General features: G+C 38.0%; 1 protein-coding gene across 9 annotated transcripts in view; it reads left to right on the top strand.

Annotated features, from left to right (window-relative positions):
- LOC147369013 (uncharacterized) overlaps nt 1-25,602 on the top strand; it is a 284,030-nt gene that overhangs the window by 208,566 nt on the left and 49,862 nt on the right. The window contains exon 1 of one of the 9 annotated variants that reach the window (XR_015167087.1): nt 5,780-6,733. The exons of the other annotated variants lie outside the window; for them this stretch is intronic. The gene's annotated coding sequence lies outside the window, so the exon portion shown is untranslated. Of the gene's footprint in view, nt 1-5,779; nt 6,734-25,602 lie in introns of those variants that run through there. 9 annotated transcript variants of the gene reach the window in all.

The raw sequence follows: 25,602 nt of genomic DNA, 5'->3' as shown, positions 1-25,602 counted from the left end.
TCTCCAGGGAAGAACACTGTTGTAGGTTGCCATACCCTCCTCCAGGGAATCTTCCCAACCCAGTGATCGAACACAGGTCTCCCACATTGCAGGCATACTCTTTACTGTCTGAGCTACCATGGAAGCCCAAGAATATGGAGTGGATAGCCTATCCCTTTTCCAGGGGATCTTTCAGACTCAGGAACCAAACCAGGGTCTCCTGCATTGCAGGCAGATTCTTTACCAGCTGAGCTACCAGAGAAAGCCCCACAGAATGACTATAGTTAACAATATTGTATTATATACTTGAAAGTTGATTAGAGAGTAGATCTTATATGTTCACCCCCACCAAAATTATAAGAGATGATGAATGTGTTAACTAATCTTTTAGAGGTATTCATTTTACAATATATACATATATCAAAGTATCATGTTGTATGCCTTAAATGTCAGGTATATCTCAGCAAACCTAGAACAAAAGGGTATATATTCTCTCTTGGATCTTGTTTCCTACATGCTGAACTAATTTGGTACAGTTAAATGCCATGTACAGCAACATAATGAATAGTTTGGATGGTTATGTTAAAAAGGCACTAATATGGCAGATTGAACTTGTGCCACATCGCAGAAGAATCAGATACAATACCAAAGATTGAAATATTTAAATTCATGGCCATGATTAAAAATAAAATGAAGGAAGAATTACCGTTGTTTCTCATTCAATAAGTTGTGTCTGAATCTTTGAGACCCCATCACTGCAGCATGCCAGGCTTCTTTGTCCTCCACTGTCTCCCAGAGTTTGCTCGAGTTCATGTCCGTTGAGTCAGTGATGCTATCTCATCTTCTGCTGTCCGTTCTCCTTTTGCCTTCTATCTGTTCCAGTATCAGGGACTTTTCAAATGAGTTTGCTCTTCACATCAGGTGGCCAAAGTTTTGGAAGAATAGAAGTGGTAAAATTTTCAAATGGATTAACTAATTATTTGTGTTTGACTGATTTATTTGGGGAAAAAAATGATCCCATATTTCCCTTCAAGTATTAACAAGCAGGTCAATGGATTATAGTTTAATGGGATGTTCTTTAGAAACTTGGAGAACTGATATTCCTCTTTGAGACTGCTGTTACCAGTTGCTCTTTCTTGAACAAGGTTCATTCATCATCAGTCTTGTTCTCAGGTTTAAGTGTGAGTCACTGTAGTACAGGTTTCTGTATGTGCCAGGTCATGTAACATGCTAATCCAGAACTTCTGTAGAGCAGTTAAGGTTAACTTCAACAATGATTACTAGTTTATTTCATTGCTTGTGTTACCTGAAGAAGCTGGTGTATTGTCCTTTCAAAGACTGAATATTCTATTTAAATGTAAACCACATTCATGGCCCAATTCCTAAATGTTATATACCATGCTATGTGTAAACACAATTTGATTTCAAAAGATATTAACCTGAATTTTAAAATTGCTGTATTAGGCCAGACATAAAATACCAGTGCAAAGTAGAAAGTGCTTTCTAATAGCTCATTTCTCTAAACACTATCATTACATTGGATATCACTCTTTTAGGCTTATTGAAACCCATTGCTGCTGTTTTTTTTTTTCCCCCTTGCTTTCATTCTGAGACCACACCTTGGTCCCAGATACTTGGTGTCAGATAATGTTATATGGTTGTTATTGTTTAGTGGCTAAATCACATCCAACTCTTTTGCAACACAGGAGCTTAAACACAATTCATACATAATACCTAGTTTCTGAATATTTTGTTTTTCTGTTTCCTCTTCAGTTATAGTACCATGGCCTCACCATCCATTTATCATCACACTGAGTTTTGTCTTGTTGCTGTAGAATGTGTTCATATTTTACCTATATTTGCTACATATTGAATCACTAATGTTAACCACTGAATTAAATTATCAAGAGATATTGGATGGTATAATTAGTAGCATATGTGACTATGAAATTGCAAAAATATACAAAAATATTCCTCAAGTGGATATTTTGTGAAATCCAAAGGCATAAATATAAAATCTAATTTTGAGGATTTTTTTCACAGGAATCAAAGAATAAATTCCTCAGGTGTTTTGCTTTCTTTTTACTTAATTATAAAGCTTTCATAATTTGTTGAGTATCCTTCTGTCAATAAGTTGTCCCCTAACCTGTAATGTTTTCTAAATCTCCTATAAAACATTTCAGATAAATAGATTTTTGTCTCTTCTCCTGAAGATTTTGATTATGTATGTCTGGTCTGGGATGTAGGAGTTCATATTTTTAATAAGCGCCCTCATTATTTCTGATTCACAGTCACATTTGGAAACACTAAGATAGATTCCCTCTTGATCTCTTGCTAATACTGAAGTCCAAAGTGAGCTTTCAGAAAGTGCTGAATTGCAGCCAATGCATAGTGAAATTCTTTTTTTTTTTTTTTAACAACTGCTGTCTATGACAGTATTCTGTATTGTTGATTTAAGATAGATCCTTATGCCAATGCAAGGAAGGAAAACTTCAGTTTGCTCTCTTTGGGAGCTTGTCTTAAATTCATGTCCATACAGGATCATTAAACTTCCATACAGAGGCAGAACACAGGAATGGCTATTCCTGATCAAGGCCATCATTTGTCACTCAGAGAGAAACTTTATATACTTAGTTTTTGGACATGCATTGAACTGAAACACTGTACTAAAGCAACAGAAATGGAGGAAAATCTTTGAAGTTTTAAGTTGATCATGATAATATCTGGTGCTTCAGTCCTAAATGAATCACAATATACCATTTTAAAAATGGATATTATCTTCTAATTTACACCCCACAGCTGAATTCATAAGCAATTATTTACTAAATAATGATATAAATTATGAGGTAATGGCTGTCTGGGAGGCCTTACAAATAGCTGTGAAAAGAAGAGAAGTGAAAAGCAAAGGAGAAAAGGAAAAAATATAAGCATCTGAATGCAGAGTTGCAAAGAATAGCAAGAAGAGATAAGAAAGCCTTCCTCAGCAAACAATGCAAAGAAATAGAGGAAAACAACAGAATGGGAAAGATTAGAGATATCTTCAAAAAATTAGAGATACCAAGGGAACATTTCATGCAAAGATGGGCTTGATAAAAGACAGAAATGGTATGGACCTAACAGAAGCAGAAGATATTAAGAAGAGGTGGCAAGAATACACAGAAGAACTGTACAAAAAAAGATCTTCACGACCCATATAATCACGATAGTGTGATTACTGACCTAGAGCCAGACATCCTGGAATGTGAAGTCAAGTGGGCCTTAGAAAGCATCACTATGAACAAAGTTAGTGGAGGTGATGGAATTCCAGTTGAGCTATTTCAAATCCTGAAAGATGATGCTGTGAAAGTGCTGCACTCAATATGCCAGCAAATTTGGAAAACTCAGCAGTGGCCACAGGACTGGAAAAGGTCAGTTTTCATTCCAATTCCAAAGAAAGACAATGCCAAAGAATTCTCAAATTACCACACAATTGCACTCATCTCACATGCTAGTAAAGTAATGCTCAAAATTCTCCAAGCCAGGCTTCAGCAATACGTGAACCGTGAACTTCCTGATGTTCAAGCTGGTTTTAGAAAAGGCAGAGGAACCAGAGATCAAATTGCCAACATCCGCTGGATCATGGAAAAAGCAAGAGAGTTCCAGAAAAACATCTATTTCTGCTTTATTGACTACGCCAAAGCCTTTGACTGTGTGGATCACAATAAACTGTGGAAAATTCTGAAAGAGATGGGAATACCAGACCACCTGACCTGCCTCTTGAGAAATTTGTATGCAGGTCAGGAAGCAATAATTAGAACTGGACATGGAACAACAGACTGGTTCCAAATAGGAAAAGGAGTACGTCAAGGCTGTATATTGTCACCCTGCTTATTCAACTTATATGCAGAGTACATCATGAGAAATGCTGGACTGGAAGAAACACAAGCTGGAATCAAGATTGCCGGGAGAAATATCAATAACCTCAGATATGCAGATGACACCACCCTTATGGCAGAAAGTGAAGAGGAACTCAAAAGCCTCTTGATGAAAGTGAAAGTGGAGAGGGAAAAAGTTGGCTTAAATCTCAACATTCAGAAAATGAAGATCATGGCATCTGGTCCCATCACTTCCTGGGAAATAGATGGGGAAACAGTGGGAACAGTGTCAGACTTTACCTTTTTGTGCTCCAAAATCACTGCAGATGGTGACTGCAGTCATGAAATTAAAAGACACTTACTCCTTGGAAGGAAAGTTATGACCAACCTAGATAGCATATTCAAAAGTAGAGACATTACTTTGCCAACAAAGGTCCGTCTAGTCAAGGCTATGGTTTTTCCAGCAGTCATTTGTGGATGTGAAAGTTGGACTGTGAAGAAGGCTGAGTGCCAAAGAATTGATGCTTTTGAACTGTGGTGTTGGAGAAGACTCTTGAGAGTCCCTTGGACTGCAAGGAGATCCAACCAGTCCATTCTGAAGGAGATCAGCCCTGGGATTTCTTTGGAAGGAATAATGCTAAAGCTGAAACTCCAGTACTTTGGCCACCTCATGCGAAGATTTGACTCATTGGAAAAGACTCTGATGCTGGGAGGGATTGGGGGCAGGAGGAGAAGGGGACGACAGAGGATGAGATGGCTGGATGGCATCACTGACTCAATGGACGTGATTCTGAGTGGACTCTGAGAGTTGATGATAGAGAGGAAGGCCTGGTGTGCTGCAATTCATGGGGTCCCAAAGAATTGGACACGACTGAGCGACTGAACTGACTGACTGATTAGAGAATAACTGAAAACAAATAATAATGATAAAAGTAATAATATTAATAATTAATAATAGCATTATTATGCTACATTTGACAGTAAACTGTCCAAAGAATTCTTAACATAAATGAGGATTATTGTATCTTTCATTGAGCTTATTTTACACACTGATATATGATAATTAAATATAAGAGATGGATTGACTAATGTTTATTATCGGCTGCTTTCTCAATGATAGGATATAAATCCTTTAGAAATAAAGAATCAGATCTAAAGCATATTTATTCCTGTGAGACATTTTGAGAAACATTATTTTTTATGAACATGTTTCAGAGAAACTTTGTCTAACAGATGTTAAGAGTAAAGTTGGCTTGGAGTCCTATGGTATCTGCGAATTAAAAGATTTTAATGTAGAAGTCATAAGTATTTTTATTTTTTAATATATGAATGAACCACACTTTGTGTTTATCTTATAAAATGTAAATGAAAGTAAAATATATGGTAATTTTGGTGCTAGGCTACCTAGTTTTTCCTGGATTGTTGCTCAATTTAATGTTGTTGAGTTTCTAAGTCGTGTCCAACTCTTTGCGACCCCACTGATTGCAGCACGCCAGACCTCCCTGTCCCTTACTATCTCCTGGAGTTTGCCCAAGTTCATGTCAATTGAGTCGGTGTTGCTATCCAACCATCTCATCTTGTGCCACCCTCTTCTCCTTTTGCCATCAACCTTTCCCAGCATTGGGGTCTTTTGCAATGAGTCAATTGTTTGCATCGGGTAGCATCAGTCCTTCAAATGAGTATTCAGGATTGATTTCCTTTAGGGTTGACTGGTTTGATCCCCTAGCAGTCCAAGGGACTCTCAAGAATTTTCCCCATCACCACAATTGAAAACCATCAATTTTTTATGGTCTAACTCTCACATTTGTACATGACTACTGAAAAAATCATATCTTTGACTGTATAGACCTTTATTGGCAAAGCAATGTCCATGCTTTTCAATATGCTATCTAGGTTTATCATAACTTTCCTTCCAAGAATCAAGTGTCTTCTAATTTCATAGCTGCAGTTACTATCTGCAGTGGTTTAGGAGCCCAAGAAGAGACAATCTGTCACCGCTTCCATTTTTTCCCATTCTATTTGCCATGAAGTGATGACACCAGATGCCATGATCTTAGTTTTTTGAATGTTGAGTTTTAAGCTAGTTTTTTTTTTTTTTTTTTTTCACTTTTCTCTCTCACATTCTTCAAGAGGCTCCTTAGTTTCTCTTTGCTTTCTGCCAATCAGGGTGGTGTCGTCTGCATATCTGAGGTTTTTTATATTTTTCCTGACAGTCTTGATTCCAGCTGTAACTCATCCAGCCTGGCATTTTGCATGATGTACTCTGCATTTAAGGTAAATAAACAGAGTGACAATATGTGGTCTTGTCGTACTGCTTTTCCAATTTTGAACCAGTCAGTTGTTCCATACAAGGTTATAACTGTTGCTTCTTGTCCCATATACACTTTTCTCAGGAGATAGATAAGACGGTCTGGTATTCCATCTTTTTAAGGATTTTCCACAGTTTGTTGTGATCTCCACAGTTAAAGACTTCCACGTAGTCAATGAAGCAGAAGTAGATGTTAATGACCCAACAGATGTTGGCAATTTGATCTCTGGTTCCTCTGCCTTTTCCAAACCCCGTATATCTGGAAGTTCTCTATTCAAGTACTGCTGAAGCCTAGCTTGAAGGATTTTGAGCATAATCTTATTAGCATGGGAAATAAGTGCAATTGTACCTCAGTTTAAACCTTCTTTAGCACTCCCCTTCTTTGGAATTGGGATGAAACTGACCTTTTCCAGTCCTGTGGCCACTGCTAGGTTTTTCAAATTTGCTGACATATTGAGTGCAGCATTTTAGTTGTATCATCTTTTAGGATTTGAAATAGCTCAGCTGGGATTCTATCACCTCCACTAGCTTTGTTGGTAGTAATCCTTCCTAAGGCCCACTCGACTTCTCATTCCAGGATGTCTGGCTCTAGGTGAGTGATCACACCATCACGATTATCTGGGTTGTGAAGATCTTTTTTTTTAGTTCTGTGTATTCTTGCCTCCTCTTCTTAATCTTTTCTGTTTCTGAAAGGTCTGTACTATTTTTAAATATCAACTTAATGATAAATGTAATAAATGTAGATATATTTTAAACTACTTTGTTTATAGTAAAGTTATTACACAGAAATAACTAATACAACTTACATGGTGCTTACTGTGTCAGACACTGTTCTAGGGGCCTTAATTTTTTTACTCATTTTATCTCCCTAGCAGCCCTAGGGTATTATTAACTCCATTTTATAAATAAGAAAATGGAGGCAAATAGTGATTAAATAATCACTAGTCCAGTTTAAATACCTAGCTCAGTTTCACTGAGGAAATGAGTGGACAAGATATGATTCAGATCTAAGCATCTTGGCTCTTGAGTTCATGTTATTACCCTCCAGACCACATCCCCTGCAGTGCCCTTGTGAAAACCTTAATGCACCCATTAGCCCAAACTAAAAATCTCCAACTAGGATATATCATATGTTTCTTTGAAAGCCTAATTCATACTTTGCTTGTTAATGGAATGAAACTTAATGTTTGTAGGCCATCTCATCTGAATTCCACTTAGGTATTTTCTCACAAACACTGCCAAGACTTTTTATGCTTGTTGGCAAGCTCAATTAAACCAAGAAATTGGATTCCTTAGTTGGTTAGACAAGGGAGAGTAAAGATTGGTTACAGCCTGTCTACAATCTGTTTGTATGCAGTTAGAGAAGAATCCTCTGCCAGAAGACAATTAAGGCCGGGCACTGTAAATATTTTAGTCGACATTATGTAATCATTGCTCCCCCTTAAGTATCATATCCCATCATTTCATTCTCCCAGTTAGACTAAACAACTGATATTTCCCATTGTTAAAATTAGAGTAAAGGGAAACTTGTAGCATGTTCTAAAGAGTCCTTTTCATAAATAGAGTTGAGAAAATGGCAGTCAGTTATTAAAAAAAAATCAGTGTTGCTACATTATCTTGTATTATAATGTTTGATATATCAGATATCAGCACTATATTGTGATGCTGAATAGCGTCAGATTCAGGGTGGCAAATAAAGGACTACATGTAATGCAAAAATTCTAGTTGATTCCCTTTCAAATCTGATGTTCATTTCAGTCTAGTACATGGCTGTCCTATCATTATTCTAGCATTCAGGTCATCCCCATTTTTATACCATGTAATAAATGTTTGCTGCTGCTGCTAGGTCGCTTCAGTCGTGTCCGACTCTATTGCGACCCTATGGACTGCAGCCTACCAGGCATCTCCATCCATGTGATTCTCCAGGCAAGAACACTGGAATGGGTTGCCATTTCCAATAAATGTTTACCATTAAAAAAAAAAAATAGATACATGATGGAATTGTTTGCAACAACCCCATAAAATGCCCTAAATACCCATCCTTCCTTCACTAGTCAGAGTACTCTAGTCCTGTCAAACAAGTCTCTAAGCCCTGAATGTATCTTCCCATAACTATAGGTCTCCACTCATCTCTGAGTGTCTACCTTGCTTCTACCAGATTATTGTGTGTATCAATTCTATACTATCGTATTATCTACCACCTCTTCACATCTCAAATCTGTGTATAATATTTCAGTTTGAAATTTTGAAGTGATACATTTCTGTGTTTATGTCATCCATGGGATTCTGAATTCTAGTGCTTTTCTCACAGTCAGTTTTTTATTCTCACTCCATAACATAACTGGTTTTGAACAAAATATTTGTTTATTGTCTGAGTGAATGAATTAGTTAATGGTTCATGTTCTCATAATATATATATATATATATATATATGTGTGTGTGTGTGTGTGTGTGCATTAGGTGTTAATACTATTGATCAGGTTGAAAAAAAGTATAAGTTTAGTCACTCAGTCATGTCCAGCTGTTTGCGACCCCATGGACTGTAGCCCGCCAGGCTCCTCTGCCCATGGATTCTCCAAGCAAGAATACTGGAGTGGGTAGCCATTCTCTTATCCAGGGGATCTTCCCAGCCTAGGGATTGAACCCAGGTCTTCTACATTGCAGGCAGATTCTTTACCGTCTGAACCAGCAGGGAAACACATTGATCAGGTTATTAAATTTTAAAGCTATTCAAGAAGACATTTTGTGGAATTCAGCTGCCCTTAGGTTTGACACAGTAAAGTGTATCGTTTGCCTGATGTGTCACTTGTGGCAGAAAAAAGGAGTCACTAAATTCTTTCAGTTTTAGAATTAACAAAAAGATATTTAAGATATGTCTACTTCTTATGCTTCTGAAAAATCAGCAAAATGAAATAATCCCCACGCTGCTGCTGCTGCTAAGTCGTTCAGTCATGTCCAACTCTGTGCGACCCCATAGACGGCAGCCCACTAGGCTCCTCTGACCCTGGGATTCTCCAGGCAAGAATGCTGGAGTGGGTTGCCATTTCCTTCTCCAATGCACAAAAGTGAAAAGTGAAAGTGAAGTCTCTCAGTTGTGCCTGACTTTTAGTGACCCCATGGACTGCAGCCTACCAGGCTCCTCCATCCATGGGATTTTCCAGGCAAGAGTACTGGCGTGGGTTACCATTGCCTTCTCTGAAATAATCCCCATAGTTTATTAAAAAAATTCTTTATTTTGTATACGTATGTCTACCTTGAGGTATCTTCCCCTTCTTTTGTTTCTTTTTTTTTTGTTTTCTTAGGAAATCTTTCAAAAGGGGCAAGGGGGAAAGAAAATAAAAGTGAGAAAAGAGTTATCTGAATAAATAATTATTAAAAATAATAAAAAATTTAAATACATAGCTTTATTGTATAATGAAAAGTTATTTAAATAACTTTTTTCAGATAAAGATAGTTTCTATAACACTGGGTTTCCTACTCATTTGAGGATACTTGTTACTAATTAACTAAAAGATGTTCACTTGAAACAAATAGACTGCCTGGTATTTCTCCAGCAAAGATGGATTTATTTAAGATCATCAGACAATTCCAGTTAGAGGTATTGCAACTGTGGCAAGCCAAGTAAAATCCCCATATAGCAAGGGAAGGAGAACATTTTTATAGAGAGGGAAAAGCTGGGAGGGTTGTAGTAAACGGAATCCATAGCTTTCCATTGGTTGAGTCCCTGCCAGAGTCTTTCTTCTTCCTGTTGGGCTCTGCTATCCTTGCAGGGAATGAGAGTTACCTCTGTGGTCTCCAAACTCAATTTTGTGGAATTTTTTGTGTGTGTGTGTGTGTGTGTATGTATGTGTATGTATATATATATATATATATATAAAAATAAATATATATATGGGCTTCCCTGGTAGCTTGGATGGTAAAGCGTCTGCCTACAATGCAGGAGGCCTGGGTTCGATCCCTGGGTCAGGAAGATCCTCTGGAGAAGGAACTGGCAACCCACTCCAGTATTCACGCCTGGAAAATCCCGTAGACCAAGGAGCCTGGTGGGCTACAGTCCATGGGGTCGCAGAGTAAGACACGACTGAGCGACTTCTCTTCACTTCATTTCATATATATACAGAGGTTATAAGAAAATTGTATTCAGTTCAAAATTTGCCTACATACAGTCTGTTCTGTGAAGCAATATTTACCAAGTGCTCTGACATCAGTTCAGTTCAGTTCAGTCGCTCAGTCGTGTCCGACTCTTTGCGACCCCATGAATCGCAGCACGCCAGGCCTCCCTGTCCATCACCATCCCCTAGAGTTCACTCAAACTCACGTCCATTGAGTCAGTGATGCCATCCAGCCATCTCATCCTCTGTCGTCCCCTTCTCCTCCTGCCCCCCAATCCCTCCCAGCATCAGGGTCTTTTCCAATGAGTCAACTCTTTGCATGAGGTGGCCAAAGTACTGGAGTTTCAGCTTTAGCATCATTCCTTCCAAAGAACACCCAGGACGGATCTCCTTTAGAACGGACTGGTTGGACCTCCTTGCAGTCCAAGGGACTCTCAAGAGTCTTCTCCAACACCACAGTTCAAAAGCATCAATTCTTCGGTGCTCAGCTTTCTTCACAGTCCAACTCTCACATCCATACATGACCACAAGAAAAACCATAGCCTTGACTAGACAGACGTTTGTTGGCAAAGTAATGTCTCTGCTTTTGAATATGCTATCTAGGTTGGTCATAACTTTCCTTCCAAGGAGTAAGCATCTTTTAATTTCATGTCTGCAGTCACCATCTGCAGTGATTTTGGAGCCCCAAAATAGGGAAAATACAAAACCTCCAGACACATTAAATCTACTGGTCTTGATGAACTTACTTCGATGACTGTGGAAGAGACAGATTTGGAATTGTTTTCACACTCAAATAGGGATTCCTTTGAATACAAAACTCTTGAGATGAGCCTTTAAGAACTGAATTGAATTGAAAGTCTCTCAGTTGTGTCCAACTCTGTGTGACCCCATGGACTACATAGTCCATGGAATTTTCCAGGCCAGAATACTGGAGTGGGTAGCCTTTCCCTTCTCCAGGGGATCTTCCCAACCCAGGGATTGAACCCAGATCTCCCACATTGCGAGCAGATTCTTTACCAGCTAAGCCACAAGGGAAGCCTGAGAATACTGGAGTGGGTAGCCTATCCCTTCTCCAGCATATCTTCCCAACCCAGGAATCGAACCCAGGTCACCTATGTTACAGGCAAATTGTTTACCAACTGAGCTATCAGGGAAGCTCACCGATAGACTTATTTTCTATTGAATTAAATACAAATTCCACTGAGTGAGGTAACATTACAAAGTTTCAAAGTTGCCTCAAAATACTTTCTTCTTTTTACTTACCCAAATACCAGTCTAGAGATGTAGCTGTAGTGTCAAGGCATTGATTGGTATTCTGGTCTCCTTTTTTGTACCTATCACTTGATGATAGAATAGGGATGTATATAGAAATGGGGAACATAAGTCTTCTCTTACTTGACTTCCTGTACCAAAGTTGCTCAACACTCTGTTGTCACATCTCTCTTTAAACTGAACATTGATTTTCTCTTGTAGCAGCTGTTGAAATATGTTTCTTGAGGTTGTTTGTTAATTATTCAAGAGCCTTCCTCCTCATACACATTTCCTTGGAGCTAAAGATCTAGCTAAGGTTTAAGCCTTTCTTTAAAACTTTAAAGGTAGAGACATTACTTTGCCAACAAAGGTCCATCTAGTCAAGGCTATGGTTTTTCCAGTGGTCATGTATGGATGTGAGAGTTGGACTGTGAAGAAAGCTGAGCGCCAAAGAATTGATGGTTTTGAACTGTGGTGTTGGAGAAAACTCTTGAGAGTCCCTTGGACTGCAAGGAGATCCAACCAGTCCATTCAGAAGGAGATCAGTCCTGGGTGTTCATTAGAAGGAATGATGCTAAAGCTGAAACACCAGTACTTTGGCCACCTCATGCAAAGGGTTGACTCATTGGAAAAGAGTCTGATGCTGGGAGGGATTGGGGGGCAGGAGGAGAAGGGGACGACAGAGGATGAGATGGCTGGATGGCATCACTGACTAGATGGACATGAGTCTGAATGAACTCCGGGAGTTGGTGATGGACAGGGAGACCTGGTGTGCTGCAATTCATGGGGTCACAAACAGTCAGACACAACTGAGTGACTGAATGGAACTGAATCACTTTACTACCTTGTCATGTGCTATTGGTGATCCATTGCCTAATCAACTTTTGCTCTATAACAAACCACCCCAAAACTTAGTGACCTTATCATTAAGATTTCTTACAATTATTGATAGATCATTCTTCTGGTATGGGCCAACTTATTTGATATCTGCTTGGCCAGCTTTTATATCTTAAGTCAACAAACATGTTGCTTAGCCAATTGGATAACATAGGGCACCTGTTCCTATGTGTTTGGAGGTTGATTGCCTAAGGCACCAGGGATCTTATCCATGTGGTTTTTATACTTTTTCTTGCTGTTTCTTTTCTCTTTTTCCAGAAAGTTAGATCAGGCGTGTTCATATGGTCATCTAAATTTTTTAAATACAGTAAGAGAGGGATAGTCCCAGTGTATAAGAACTTTTCTGAACAAATGTTTCTTTGGGGAAAATGATTCCACTAAGATTACACTTGCTTCTTTCCATAATATTCCTAGGAAAGTTGAGGAGAGGAATATTGGTAAATTCAAAGGAAATGATAATATTCTGTTTTTTAAAATATTTTAGATATTTGTGTGTTCATTATTCTTTATATTTAAATTTACTGTATAACTTTCTGTGTTTATATGCATATTGTTTTATGGTGTATTTTATTATAAAACTATTCAAAAATTGGTAATAAAAAGAAATAAATACACATAAGTTGAATAGCACCACAAGCTTGTCACCTAGAATTAGTTAACTTTAGCAATGTAAGAATTACTTACATCAGTTACTCTTTGGAAAATTTAAATAATCTAAGACAAAATAAGACTGAAAATAATAGGTATTAAAAAGGGTGTTAGCCTTTACAAAGATAGTGAATGAGTAAAACTAAAGGTGATAAAAGTTTACCTATCCAAATTCCTATTATGTTTCTGACTGCAACAGAATTAAACTGGAAATAAATCCATGAAAATATTATATCTGAAAAATTATTCCAAATTTACAGTTCAACAGTACACTTAGGAATCACAAGTGGGTTCGTAAGTAAACCACAAAAGATACTAGCAGATATTTTGAACTGAATCAATAACACTTCCTTAGAAATACAAATCTCCTGTGTATTTGAAAATAACTTTTTGTATTCAGGGCTTGTATTTTAATACAGTTATATTTCCCAGTCCTCTCACTTATGATTTGTGCTTTTGTATCTTGATTAAAACATTCACCTCTGTCCTAAAGTTTAATAGACATTTCAAAACCAAAGGATTCCTGATATTGCTTGTAAATGTCCTTCTACTGTGTTGTCCATCTCAGGTAATAGAAACGATCTCCTTTTAGTCGGTCAAGCCCAAAGTCAGGAATTTATCCTTGGGAGTTCTTTTTGTCTCACATTTCACACTCAATCTGTCAGGAAATCCAGTTGACTTTATCTCCAAAAATTTCCACAGTCTGACAACTTTTATCTCCATTGTCATAACTTTGGTCAGGATACCACACACATCAGTGCTATACCTCTCAACTTTTCTTACCCCACCTACTTCAGTACTTTATCTCCATAACAGATAGGTGACAATCTAAAATGGAAGCCACATTGTAACATTAATTTAAAAACCTGGGCCTCATTATTGAAAGATTTTAACTACTGATTATTTTTTAATGTTGCAGATAGCTTGATTTAAAAGTATTATTGGCATAAAAATGGTGTTATGAACATGAAAAAATAGTTCATTTAGTAACAAAGGAAAAGTCTGTGTATATATAACCATGGGACCGCGTAACAACTGTTTTTAAAGTGACAATAAATTGTGAAACTTGCTACTTGCCTCCATAAAGTACTTTTGTAGTCTATGAGCTTAACATAGTTATAAACATTTGCCCATAATGTTTGCAAGGACAAGATGAAGATGTTCTTCTTCAGCTCTCACAACCATGAACACAGATTGTCTCCATAATTGATACCAATTTTGTCTGATTGATCATCAAACATTGTAGACTGCCCAGCAGCAACCCTTGCTGCTTCAGATAATTACATCCTGATTGTCATCAGAGTCTCCATAATACATCAAAAAGGGTAGGTGGAAATGCTATCAGAGAATTCCCTTAATATTATCAGCAATTTATTTTAAGATCACTTCAAAAGTATTCTTAAAATATGACAGGGATGAGGATTAATATATGATAGATACTAAAGGAATTAAAATTTATATACAGATTACTTTTTAGACTAGAGCATAAAGTTAGTGTAATACAGCAGAAGAGTTCACTCACTTTAAGACATTTTCAATTTAAATAGCTGTGACAATTTCTAGAAGCATAAAGTTTTTCAAATGTCTGAAGAAATTTTAATGAATACCCAGAACAGGGTATCACTATGAGGGAATCAGGGCCTTGTTAATATACAGAACATGTTGTGCTGTTAACATTCACAGTTACCCCTGTAAGTCATAGAAGATTCATAAATATAGAATCAAAATATTCTAGAAAATCCTAAGGCCCTAATTCAAAGCTCTCAGCAAGACATCTAACTCAATGTAACTATAAGCCATGCCATGAGGGCCACCCAAGATGGACGGGTCATGGTGGAGAGTTCTGAAAAAATGTGGTTCACTGGAAAAGGGAATGGCAAACCACTTCAGTATTCTTGCCTTGAGAACCCCATGAACAGAATGAAAAGGTAAAAAGATAGGACACTGAAAGGTGAATGCCCCAGGTCAGTAGGTGCTCAATATGCTACTGGAGATCTGTGGGGAAATAACTCCAGAAAGAATGAAGAGACAGAGCCAAAGCAGAAACAACACCCAGCTGTGGATGTGACTGGTGATGGAAGCAAGATCCGAAGCTGTAAAGAACAATATTGCATAGGCACCTGGAATGTTAGGTCCATGAATCAAGGCAAGCAGGAAGTAGTCAAACAGGAGATGGTAAGAGTGAACATTGACATTTTAGGAATCAGCAAAAACTGGACAGGAACGGGTGAATTTAACTCAGAACACCATTATATCTACTATCTATCTAATATCTATCTATTTTTTGGGCAAGAATCCCTTAGAAGAAATGGAGTAGCCATTAGTAAACAAAAGAGTCTGAAATGCATTACTTGGATGCAATCTCAAAAACTACAGAAAGATCTCTGTTCATTTCCAAGGCAAACCACTCAATATCATGGTAATCCAAGTCTATGCCCTGACCAGTAATGCTGAAGAAGCTGAAGTAGAATGGTTCTATGAAGACCTACAAGACCTTCTATAACTAACACCCAAAAAAGATGTCCTTTTCCTTATAGGGGACTGGAACGCAAAAGTGGGAAGTAAAGAAACACCTGGACCAGGCAAATTTGGGCTCAGAGTACAAAGTGCAGCAGGGCAAAGGCTACAGAGTTTTGCCAAGAGAATGCACTCATCATAGCAAACACCTTCTTCCAACAACACAAGAGAAGCCTCTACACTTGGGCATCACCACATGGTCAACACTGAAATCAGACTGATTATATTCTTTGCAGCCAAAGGGGGAGAAGCTCTATACAGTCAGCAAAAACAAGACTGGGAGCTAACTGTGGCTCAGATCATGAACTCCTTATTGCCAAATTCAGACTTAAATTGAAGAAAGTAGGGAAAACCACTAGACATTCAGGTATGACCTAAATGATATCCCTTATGATTAAACAGTGGAAGTGACAAATAGATTTAAGGGATTGGACCTGATAGAGTGCATGATGAACTATGGACAGAGGTCCATGACACTGTACACGAGGCAGGGCTCAAGACAATCCCCAAGAAAAAGAAATGCAAAAAAGCAAAATGGCTGTCTGAGGGGGCCTTATAAATAGCTGTGACAAGAGGACAAGTGAAAAGCAAAGGTGGAAAGCAAAGTAATACCCATTTGAATGCAGAGTTCCAAAGAATAGCAAGGAGAGAGAAGAAAGCCCTCTTCAGTGACCAATGCAAAGAAATAGAGGAAAACAATAGAATTGGAAAGACTAGAGATCTCTTCAAGAAAATTAGAGATAACAAGGGACTAATTCATGCAAAGATGGGCTCAATAAAGGACAGAAATGGTATGGACCTAACAGAAGCAAAGATATTAAGAAGAGTGGCAAGAATACACATAAGAACTATGAAAAAAAGATCTTCACAACCCAGATAATCATGATGGTGTGATCACTCATCTAGAGCCAGACATCCTGGAATGTGAAGTCAAGTGGGCCTTAGGAAGCATCTCTACAAACAAAGCTAGTGGAGGTGATGGAATTCCAGTCGAGCTATTCCTTATCCTAAAGATGATGCTGTGGAAGTGCTACACTCAATATGCCAGCAAGTTTGGAAAACTCAGCAGTGGCCACAGGACTGAAAAGGGTCAGTTTTCATTCCAGTCCCAAAGAAAGGCAATGCCAAAGAATGCTCAAACTACCGCACAATTGCACTCATCTCACATACTAGTAAAGTAATACTCAAAATCTTCCTCCGGGCTTCAACAGTATGTGAACCATGAACTTCCAGATGTTCAAGCTGGTTTTAGAAAAGGCAGAGGAACCAGAGATCAAATTGCCAATATCCGTTGGAGCATCAAAAAAGCAAGAGAGTTCCAGAAAAACATCTATTTCTGCTTTATTGACTATGACAAAGCCTTTGAGTGTGTGGATCACCACAATCTGTGGAAAATTCTTCAAGAGATGGGAATACCAGACCATCTGACCTGTCTCTTGAGAAATTTTTTTCCAGGTCAGGAAGCAACAGTTAGAACTGGACATGGAACAGCAGACTGGTTCCAAATAGGAAAAGAAGTACTTTAAGGCTGTATATTGTCATCCTGCTTATTTAACTTATATGCAGAGCACATTATGAGAAATGCTGGACTGGATGAAGCACAAGCTGGAATCAAGACTGCTGGGAGAAATATCAATAACCTCAGATATGCAGATGACACCATCCTTATGGCAGAAAGGGAAGAACTAGAGAGCCTCTTGATGAAAGTGAAAGAGGAGAGTGAAAAAGTTGGCTTAAAGCTCAACATTCAGAAAACTAAGATCATGGCATCTGGTCTATGACTTCATGGCAAATAGATGGGGAAGCAGTAGAAACAGTGTCAGACTTTATTTTTTGGGGCTCCAAAATCACTGCAGATGGTGACTGCAGCCATGAAATTAAAAGACGCTTACTCCTCAGAAGAAAAGTTATGACCCATCTAGACAGCATATTAAAAAGCAGAGGCATTACTTTGCCAACAAAGGTCCGTCTAGTCAAGGCTATGGTTTTTCCAGTAGTCATGCATGTATGTGAGAGTTGGACTATAAAGAAAGCTGAGCACTGAAGAATTGATCCTTTTGAACTGTGGTGTTGGAGAAGACTCTTGAGAGTCCCTTGGGCACAAGGAGATCCACCCAGTCCATCCTAAAGGAAATCAGTCAAGAAGATTCATTGGAAGGACTGATTTTGAAGCTAAAACTCTAGTACTTTGGCCACCTGATGTGAAGAACTGACTCATTTGAAAAGACCAGGATGCTGGGAAAGATTGAAGGTAGGACAAGAAGGGGATGACAGAGGATGAGATGGTTGGATGGCATCACTGACTCAATCGACGTGAGTTTGCATAGACTTGGGAGTTGTTAATGGACAGGGAGGCCTGGCGTACCACAGTCCATGGTGTAGCCAAGAGTCAGACATGACTGAGCAACTGAACTGAACTGAACTCTAAGCTGTGTAGCTTCAACCCCCCATGAGTTTGTGTCCTTTTCCCATGCAGTTCAGAGCCTCTATTATGGGATCTCAGTTCTACTGAGGATGCCGGACATTCATGCACTTTGTTTATAGTGTTTGTAATCATCTGCTACATTCATAATTTTATACTATATTTCTTCTAATCTGTTTCCTTTCTACAATCTGATAGCTTAAGTCTGGGTAAAAGCTGCATGATATCATTTCAGGCAGAGGGAAGCTTTGTGTCATAGACTCCTATATGATGGAGACTGTGGGGTAATACATATATGTTGTTTAAGTCACTAAGCTTTTGGCAATTTGTTACACAGCAAGAGAATTTTTGTACAGTAAGTGATCAACAAGTATTTATTAATCATTTTATCTCAAAATGTTCACTGAATCCCAGACACCAACATCTCCTTTGACTGTGGACCCAGCATTTATTCAGCAAACATAATTTTACTTTGAGCGTAATTAATGACTAGCTGTAGGGTATTTTGTGGTATATCTTGCAAGCACAATCTCTTATTCATAATGCTTTTCTGACTTCGAGATCCACATGCATTTGGTGAAGTAGTTTCAAAACACTATTGTTTTTTGTTGATACATTGATACAATGGTCAATAATATTTTTGCCTGCTCAATTTTCTACTAGCCTGACCAGTTCATTTTTGATAATTTAAATTATTTTTACAATGATGTGCTTTCAAATTAGTCTCTGATAGTAAACCATGAACTTTCATTTGGCAGGGACTGTGTATAATTCAGCTTTTCATTTTGAACATGTAGCAATTTCTTATACATATTAGGCACACAATCAACATTTTTTAAAAATTCGTGTATATACTAGGTTGTATAAGGACAGTGGACTTTATACAAATCTAGAAAAAATTGATTCTAAACAATTATATCTAAACCCTATAGTTATAAAGTAAAAATTATTACTACATGGCATCTCTAATAACTAATGTATACTATGGTTTGGCCAAAAAGCTCATTTGGGTTTGTTCATAAGATGTTAGAGAAAATCCAAAAGAACTTTATGACCAGCCCAATACAAGCTTTACAAAGGGGAGTTTAATCTGGATTATAAACATTGTGTACCCTGTGTTTGTTCCACTGTTGTGGAAGATATGCTCATTTCCCAGTCCCTGTGCATGTCAGCTCTCAATTGCTGCCCCTTTTTGTAGAGGAACACTCAAGATGTAACAATTCTGTCATGGGGTTTACACTTCTAGGGACTGATGGTGGAAAGGTTACCTAAGACCACCCGTTTCCTTTCCCCTTACTCTCCTCTATTTCCTTTCCCTTTCTTTCTTATCAGCTTTTATTCTGAAAAGTACTTCCTCAAAAGAGCATGCCCCTGAATCTATACTGAAGTCCATGGTTTTATGATCTTTATGGTCCAGCTGTGAAGGAAGCTTCTGGGTTGCAGCTTTGCCCATGTGATTCTTCTTCATTTCAGCCATTGAAAACTAAAAAAGATAAGTTATTCATCATTACCCCTTTCTTGTTCATAATGCTTTTCTTTTTTTTATTTTTTACTTTATTTTTTAACTTTACACTATTGTATTGGTTTTGCCATATATCAATACGAATCCGCCACAGGTATACACATGTTCCCCATCCTGAACCCTCCTCCCTCTTCCCTCCCCATAATGCTTTTCTGACTTTGAGATCCACATGCATTTGGTGAAGTAGTTTCAAAAAACTATTGTTTTTTTGTTGCAGCTTTTATCCAGACTTAAGCTATCAGATTGTAGAAAGGAAACAGATTCAAAGAAATATAGTATAAAATTATGGATGTAGCAGATGATTACAAACACTATAAACAAAGTACAGTGGTGAGATAGGAACAGAATAACTGTATTCAGCAAGAGTAGAAATGGAAGATATCTTAGAAGTCACTGGCTCGTAACAATACTGAAGTCCATCTGAGCACGTGTCCAGGTCCCCTTCTTGTTAGCCAGGGAATGCTCTTTGACCATGGCCAAATTCTGCTACTTGGAGTCATCCCCTTAATCCATTGTTTTCCACATCTCTTGGCTGAGCCTTCTGAGAGTCTTTTCTGTAATAAATGTCCCATGTTTGGAATAAGCAGCCTTTGTTACCTGCTTAATTCCCATATAAATTGGTAGCTAAGAGCTTATTTTTCATTTTTAACTGTCTCAGGCCCTTAGCATCTGTGGTGTTGATGCTTTGGCCAGAACAACATTTTTAAAAACATTGTTATTTTTCTATGAATCTCTATGTCCCCCAAAGGACAGCCACAATTATTTCTGAGACTTATGTCCCTCTATTTTGGATGTACTAGCCTGCTGTGGGACAACGACACTCTTAAGATTCTTTCAAGACATTTGTCCTGCTGCTGCTGCTAAGTTGCTTCAGTCGTGTCCGACTCTGTGCGACCCCATGGACTGCAGCCCACCAGGCTCCTCTGTCCATGGGATTTTCCAGGCAAGAGTAATGGAGTGGGGTGCCATCGCCTTCTAGTGGGCTCTATAAGCAAGGTCTCGAGTCATTTGGAACTCGTAACAAATTTTCTTGCAGCCAAAACCTTGATGAGGTCTTTACCTTAACACCATTTATTTGAGAAATCTTTGAAGGCTAGAGAGACTGGAAATGGAAGTCTCTTCTTGTCTCACATATGCAGCCTTGAGTCCTCATATTTCTTTGAAATTTTGTATATACACTGAATAATTTCTACTTTACTTGTTTCTCCCTCAAAGTAACTTATCATACTCAGCAGGAAGAAATCAACTGGGACGGTCAGCATTCTAGCTAGATACCTCCTCTTCCAGATCAGAAAGTCCATTAAATAAGTTCTCTAACTTCCAACATATCCTAGGTCATATGTTTTGCCATTTTTTTTCTGCCAAAGCATAGCTCAGTTGCCCTATTTTGAGGCTCTTCCTTTTGTAGTCTCCAGAAGAATTTGCCATTTATTCATCTTTCTTATGCTCCTCCTCAGACTTTTCCTTCTGCCTGATCCCAGAATCCAATGCTATGTGTTGTCTTTTAGGCTTTCTTACACTGCTAACTACCAGTTTCTGTATTATTTATCTATTGCTAGATAACAGACTGTCCCTTAACATAGTATATCTTGAATATCTTAAGACAATAATCATTCTATTTTTCCTTGAGCTAATGGATCAGCAGTTTGGCCTGGATTTCCTAATGAAGATTTAGTCATGAAGTCTTTCAAATTTGTCTGTATTTCCAAAGTGTTCCTACTACTGTATCTACTACCTGTTCTGCTTGTTAGCCTGAACTTTCTTTCCACATGGTCTTTTATTATCAAGGAGTCTTTGACTTATGACCTTGATCATCACATCCAAAGAGGGTAAAAGGCACAAAGTCTCTTAAAACCTAGGCTTGAACAGTCTACCTTCTTTTCTTATTAAAATACAAGATATTTACAATATTAGTTTTAGGTGTACAACATAATGATTCAATATTTTTATAGGTCATATTCCATTTCGAGTTATTACAAAGTAATGGCTTTATTTTCCTGTCCTGGGCAGTATATCTTAGCTGTTAATTTTGTATATAGTAATTTATATCTCTTAATTCCGTATGCCTATCTTGCTCGACCCCCATTTCTTCTCCCTACTGGTAACCACTAGTTTGTTCTCTGGATCTGTGAGTCTATTACTGTTTTGTTATACATATTTGTTTTTTATCTTTTAAATTCCATACATAAGTGATAACATAGAGTATTTGTCTTTCTCTGTCTGACTTATTTCACTTATCATAATACCCTGTCGATTGATCCATGTTATTGAATATCGCAAAATTTTGTTGTTTTATGGTTGAATAATACTCCATTTTGTGTGTGTATTTGAAAGTGAAAGTGTCACTCACTCATTAGTGTCTGACTCTTTGTGATCCCAGGGATTGTAACCCACCAGTCTCCTCTATCCATGGAATTCTCCAGGCAAGAGGACTGGAGTGGGTTGCCATTCCCTTCTCCAGGGGATCTTCCCAACCCAGGGATCAAACCTAAGTCTCCTGCATTGCAGGCAGATTGCCAACTGAGCCACCAGGGAAGCTCTCTCTCTCTCTCTCTCTCTCTCTCTCTCTCTCTATATATATATATATATATATATGTATATAGCTAAAAATATCAATAGTATAGATTTATTTCAAATTTCTCTAAGTAAAAAAATGCTAAACTAACATTGAAAAACTTTAAACTAATAACTAAAATCTGGTGAAGCTCACACATATGTTAAGTAATGTATATATAAAAATAAAATAGAGCAACAATCATAAATAATGTCTATATTTTCATAAACAGTACTTCTCATGTTACTTTCTCCGAATTAAATTGTATTCCTTCTAAATTCATATGTTGAACTGCAACCCACACTATGACTATATCTGGAGATAGAGTTTGTAAAAAAGTAACTAAGGAAAACTGAAACCCTATGGAAGTGGTCTTAATCCTGTAGAATCAGTGAATTTATAAGAAGAGGAAAAAAGAGTGATATCTTTCTCCACTCTCACAAGGAAAGGCCATGTGAACACACAATGAGAAGGCACCCATCTTTCAGCCGGGAAAACAGTCCCGACCAGCATCTGAATATATTGGCACCCTGCTCTCAGACTTCCAGCCTCCAGAAGTGTAAGATAATCACTTAACTTACTTCACCTTTCTAGGGCTTCCCTGGTGGCTCAGACTGTAGAGAATCTGCCTGCAATGAGGGATACCTGGGTTTGATCCCTGGGTTGGGAAGATCTCCTGGAGAAGAGAATGGCTACCCACTCCAGTGTTCTTGCCTGGAGAATCCCATGGGCAGAGGAGCCTGGCAGGCTACAGTCCATGGGGTCGCAAAGAACTGGACATAACTGAGCAACTTTCCCGATCACTACTTTCACTTTCAACTTTCTCTGGTTTAAGTCACACAGTATATGGTATGTATTGTATTGCAGCCCAAGCTGACAAACATAGTGCTTTGAGGTTTTGTCCTGTCTGGATTTTTATTAAATGAGTCCACCTTTTGAAGCTGTATCACCCAATCTAACTCTTCAAAAATTATTTCCCAATATTTTCCTTGATTTGTGATTAAGTAAGATGAGACAGGCTGCACAATATACTCCCCTCTTGGAAACTCATAATATACACTCATTTGTTACAGACTTGTATGATTCTACTGTTTAATGTCATGTAACTCAAATAAATATAGACTTCTTTGAGATTAAGTTTTTAATTTAAATTTCATCACTATGCAAGAAGAAAAAAATCCTTACTCAAAACATTGAAAAGTAGTATGTGTTTTCAGTGAAAATGTATTGAAGACATGAAGGAAAGGATTAGAGACTCATTATGCTGTAGCATGTTCTAAAAGCCCTGTTAGCCATATAAATCTCCAAATTCTATACCACATGGAGCTATTATCTTTCTCTCCATTCCCCCCTCTAAAATTTCTTGAAAAGTCATTATTTGCAAATCCATTCTGATTTTATTCATTTTCTATTACTTATATCTTATGGTGGTGAGATTGCTTATTTATTACAGCATGCTAGACCTTTTTTGACTTCTCCCACATATTCCTTATTCCTTTATCTGCATAAATTGATAAATAAAACAAAGTAGCTGCTTATAGGATTGTTTAGTTGTTTCACATTTGTTTGCTCAATATTTCATGAACTTTGTTTTAATTCATCTGTCACTATCACAAAGAATGAATAGTTTATAGGATACAAACTAGGAATATGAGTTATAAGCATAGTTTTGTGTTTACAGAATTTGAAACCAGTTATTCCTCTCACGGATGTGCATGTATGCTAAGTTGCTTCAGTTGTGTCCAACTGTTTGTGACCTCATGGACTGTAGCCCACCAGGCTCCTCTGTCCATGGGATTCTCTAGGCAAGAATACTGGAGTAGGTTGCCATGCCTTTTTCCAGGGGGTCTTCCCAACCCAGGGATCAAACCAACATTTCTTATGTCTCTTGCATTGGCAAGCGAGTTCTTTACCACTAGCACCAAATGATAGAAGAGATGAAGCCAAAAGGGAGAACCACCAGAAAAAACTAGACTGAAAAATGTCATGGCTTATTCTCATTAGCCATAGGTAAGAGGTTCCATATCTTCTAGGTTGTTTGTTTTATTATAAGTGAAGTCGCTCAGTCGTGTCTGACTCTTTGCAACCCCATGGACTGTAGCCTACCGTGCTCCTCCATCCATGGGATTTTCCAGGCAAGAGCACTGGAATGGGTTGCCAGTGCCTTCTCCAGAGCATCTTCCCAACCCAGGGATCAAACCCAGGTCTCCAACATTGTAGGCAGACGCTTCACCTTCTGAGCCACCAGAGAAGTCTGTTTCATTGGTGCATAATTATTCATAGTAATTTCTTGTGATTCTTTGCATTTCTGTGGTGTCAGTAACTTCTGTTTTTCATTTCTTATTTTATTGAGTTGGGGTCTCTCTTTTATCAGTTATATTTATCCTTTCAAAGAAACAAACTTTCAGTTTTGTTGATCTTTTAAATCATCTTTTTGGTCTCTATTTCATTTATTTCTTTCTATGGTACAGTTGGCCATGGTCTACGAGTCCCAGGGTTAGTGTTGAACCACACCGGTAGGCAGGTAACCACACCCCTCGGCCCTGGTGCTAATAGGCTAGATGAATCACTGCAAAATGACACTTGCTGGCACCAGTGTTTTCATGATAGAATGAGCTCTCACAAATGAGTGCTGCCACCGTGTGTGTTCCCAAGGGGAGTCCCAGTTGCCTTCTCTTTCTCTGGCAAGATTAGCAAGGGGGTCTGACCCAGGTTCCATTCAAATTACTCTGTGTCCTGGGTCTGGGAGCATGGGCCCCTTAATAGTATAGTCTCTGTTTCCTCCAGTCCTCTGGCTCTCCATATGCAGGTCCCACTGGCCTTTAAAGCCACACTTTCTGGGAACTCATCCTGCCAGTTCAAGACCTCCAGGCTGGGGTGCCCAGTATGGAGAGAACCTCTGTAGTAATGATTATCCTTCCATTTGTGAGTTGCCTACCCAAGGACATGGCTTTTGACTATACATCTCTGCCCGTCTTACCCGTTTCACTGTGACTGCTTCTTCAAATCTTAAATTAAGAAATCTTTCTGCTAGTCTTCAGGTCATTCTCACTGATGGCTGCTCTGTTAATAGTTGGCATGCGTATGGAAAAAGGTGAGCTCTGCCTTCTACTCTGACATCTTGTTCATCCTAGAGTCTTTTAAGTGATATTCATGATTTTCTTTTTCCCTAGAGTATAAGCTCCATGAAGAAAGGAGGTATTTTTTGGTTCACTGATGTGTCTCAGTCATGTAGCCTGGCACATAACATGAGCTTATGTATTTCTTAATAAAATAAATGGTATATATACATTGTTATTCTAAGTAAAGTATCAATTTAATGTGACATCTTAAATATAAATTTGATGTAAAAAACACAGGTTTGAAATTCAAGATTCCTTCTGTGTATATAATTTTTTTATGTTTTTAGATTATGTGTCTCTTTCTCTTTAAAATTTAAGGTATTACATCTGTTTTAGACAAATCTTTGATAGAAAATATAATATTTTTTTATTTTAAATTTAATTTTATTTTACTTTTTAACTTTACAATATTGTAT

Source organism: Bos grunniens, chromosome 7 (assembly GCF_055505025.1).
Source record: "Bos grunniens cultivar Pamir isolate PY7600 chromosome 7, Bosgru_T2T1.0, whole genome shotgun sequence".
Classification (NCBI taxonomy): Eukaryota; Metazoa; Chordata; class Mammalia; order Artiodactyla; family Bovidae; genus Bos; species Bos grunniens.
The sequence above is the reverse complement of the archived record's forward strand: the minus strand, read 5'-3'. Positions and strand labels throughout refer to the sequence as shown.